Source organism: Choristoneura fumiferana, chromosome 27 (genome assembly GCF_025370935.1).
Source record: "Choristoneura fumiferana chromosome 27, NRCan_CFum_1, whole genome shotgun sequence".
Lineage (NCBI taxonomy): Eukaryota > Metazoa > Arthropoda > Insecta > Lepidoptera > Tortricidae > Choristoneura > Choristoneura fumiferana.
The window spans coordinates 538,327-541,845 of NC_133498.1; positions in this window are offsets into that span (position 1 = coordinate 538,327).

The window sequence follows — 3,519 nt, forward strand, 5'->3', positions numbered from 1 at the left end:
GGATAATAGATGGCGCTACGTTGATTAAATTAACATGTATTTTGATAACTTTCCAACACCCCCACTTTATCAAAATAATAAATTTTCCCATAGACATACAGTGGGAAGGTAAAACTTTTTTTGTATATAGATACACTTTAAACATATACTCATAACACATAAGTGTTAAAGCTCTACCCAGGCTATTCATTTATTTATCTATAATACAAGGGTTTTCATAAATTTATAGTGCTTAACACCTGGCAGACTTTAGTTAGCAAGTCAGCGGGCATGTTAGCTGTTGACAAGTATCTTGTTTCAACAATTTCATTTCTTAAAACGTCTCTAATGAAGTGGTATCTCACATCTATATGTTTGGAACGTTTATGTGATTGATAATTGTTTGCCAGCTTTAATGCACTCTGACTGTCATTATACATTACAATTTTATTACAGGAACCTGTTTTTTCAAGTTCTAACTTCTGTAAATATATTGCTTCGCGACACGCTTCCGACAAAGCCATATATTCAGCCTCACAACTACTAAGAGCTACTGTCTTTGCTTTTTGCTTTCAAGAAATTGCAGCACCTGATTTTGTAAAACAAAACCAGTATATGAGCGTCTGTCTGTGGCATCACTAGCCCAGTCAGCATCCCACAAAACCTACCAGTTCTGCATTTCTCTGGAATATTTTAAGCAATAGGCTTTAGTTTGTGACAAATATTTCAAATTCTTTTTGCATAATTCCAGTGTACATAAGAATAACAGTTTATTAAATTGACTTAAATAACTCACTGAAAAAAGCAATGTCAGGACGAGTCAGGACTGCTAAGTACATCAACTTCCTATTAATTTTTGATAAGGCAACTTTTGTTCACATACATTAGACTTATCAATATTTAATTTACATTCTATAGGAGTTTCAACCAAATTACATTCAGACATATCAAACTTCTCAGTAACTGTTTAATATACTGCCCTGATCTACTGTAATTACATTGGCATTTTTGTTAATGTTTATTCTCATGCCCAAATAATTTGTAACTTGACCTAGATTCTTTATTTTGAATTTTTGGCTTAATTTGTATTAAGTTATCAGATTCTTTCTTACAATTTGAAAATATCAGAAAATCATCGACGTATACTCCAACAATAGTTTTCTTATTATCACTATGGCTTTATAAAAACACACAAGGTTCTAACTTGCATTTACTGAATCCTGAATTACACAAAGCCTCTTCCACTCTTTGATACCATGCAAGTGATGATTGTTTTAATCCATAAACAGCTTTTCTTAATTTCAACACTTTATTTGAATTGCTTATAGGAAAGCCTTCAGGTAAATGCATAAATATGTTTTCTTTTAAGTAACCATTAAGGAAAGCTGTTGTCACATCTAAATGAGTGATATCCATGTCAACTGAACACTTAAAGCTAACAATAAACGTAGCGTTGAATGTCTAATTACTGGACTAAAGGTCTCTTGGTAATCAATACCAGCCTTCTGGGTAAACCTTTGGCCACAAGTCGTGCACGATATCTCACATTATTGTCTGAATCAAACTTCTTTCTCAACACCCACTTACACTGCACTACACTTGCGTTGCTGGGAGTATAAACAACTTCCCACACTTGGTTGTCTTGGAATGATGATGCAGCTCCTCTGCCATCGCCTGCAGCCACTGTTGTCGCTCAGGACCACTGATGGCCTCTGCGTATGTCAGTCCATCTTCACCTGTAGCTGTAGCGCACATGTTAGCAAAGCCGTACCTCTCAGGCTTCTTCCTTTGCCTCTTGCCCGCTACTTGTACTGGAACTGGTGCACTAGACCCTCCATGTGCTGTATCTGGAGCTTCATGCATGCTCTGTGGAGCTGTACTAGCCTGTGCAGTATCCTGGCTTTCTCCACTAGGGTTCTGGGTCAATATTTTCACCTCGACATCCAAGTAATCCGACTCACTCGAACTTGACTCATTCAGGGGTTCAGTTTTCACCACAGATTCTCTACTTTCTCCCCCACTGAATCTGTGCTCTATTAGTCACTGTGTCAGGACGCTTCGGCTTCTCTTGGATAATTACATCTCTACTTGTATAAACTTGGTTTTTTTCTGGGTTATAAATCCTGTAGCCTTTTAACATTGTCACAAACCAACAAGTATGTGTTTCTTGGATTTTTATCCCACTTTGTTCTTTTTCTTTTGGTATATGCACCATCACTGGACTCCCAAAAACACGCAAATGTTGCAAATCTGGTTTTCTGCCAAACCACATCTCGTATGGAGTCTTTTCAATACCTGAAGCTATGGACCTGTTCTTTAAGTATACTGCAGTATTAGCCGCTTCGGCTTACTTCTTGTCCAATTCTGCTTCGAAAAGTAAGCATCTCGCTCTCATCAACGATAGTACGGTTATTTCTCTCGCAGAGCCCGTTCTGTTCTGGTGTATATGGGTTTGTTTTCTGGTGAATGATACCTTCATGCTTGAGAAAATTGAAAGTTTGTTGCTACAGTACTCACATCCATTGTCTGTCCGTAATATTTTGATTCTTGTGTTCTGATAATTCTCCACCATTGACTTAAACTCTTTGAAATAACTCAGTGTTTCACTTTTGGCCTTTAAAAATATATGAAAGTCATTCTGGTGAAGTCATCGATGAACAGCAGAAAATATCTTGCACTGCCATTGACTTGCACTCCATCGGACCACAGATGTCTGAGTGCACAATCTGTAACATTCTTGTAGCTCTCGTACCCGTCCAAAATGGCAATCTTGACTGTTTACCTTCACAGCAAACTTGACAGCTAGATTTGCTTGCCATAAAATGTCTGGATAATACATTCCATCAACTAACCTTGCTTCATCTTGTTCATGTCTGTGCTATTCAAGTGTCCAAGCCCGTCTGTGCCATGTCTGTCCATCAGCTACTGATGACGCCAACAAACAAGTCTCAGCTTGCAAGATTACTTGTATACACCATCAACAAGTATCGCTCGGCAACCAAATCGCCTAAGTTTGTTTTTATAAGGCATCGGCCGTGTTCAAAACACACTGTTTTCGTTTTTTATAATTCGCTAACTGATAAAAGGTTAGTCGCAAGACTCGGCACGCACAATACATTTTTCACTGTGATTTCGTAGCCGTAACTTGTCGTGACTCCCACATCACCCGCACATAATACAGGTACTTTCGATTGTTTGCTACTATAATTTCAGGTAAACTTGACGAATCCAGCCTATTTGTCAACCAACTTTCGTTTGCAGTCATATGTGTACTGGCTCGAATCAACATACAGTCGCATTTATTAAATTTCCCGCTGAGAAAAACAACACTAAATGCATTTGTCTGTTTTTCTTCTCCGTTTTTTCGTTTATAAATGGACATTGATTCCTGTAATGACCAGGTTGCTTACATTTAAAACATGTTATTGTTTTCGTAGTTTTGACGTTTGAGTTTGACATTGACGTACTCGGAGCATAGATATATTCGGAGACGGTCCGCCATGTTTACTAGTGCTGCCACCTTTACCAAGTTTCTTCTTC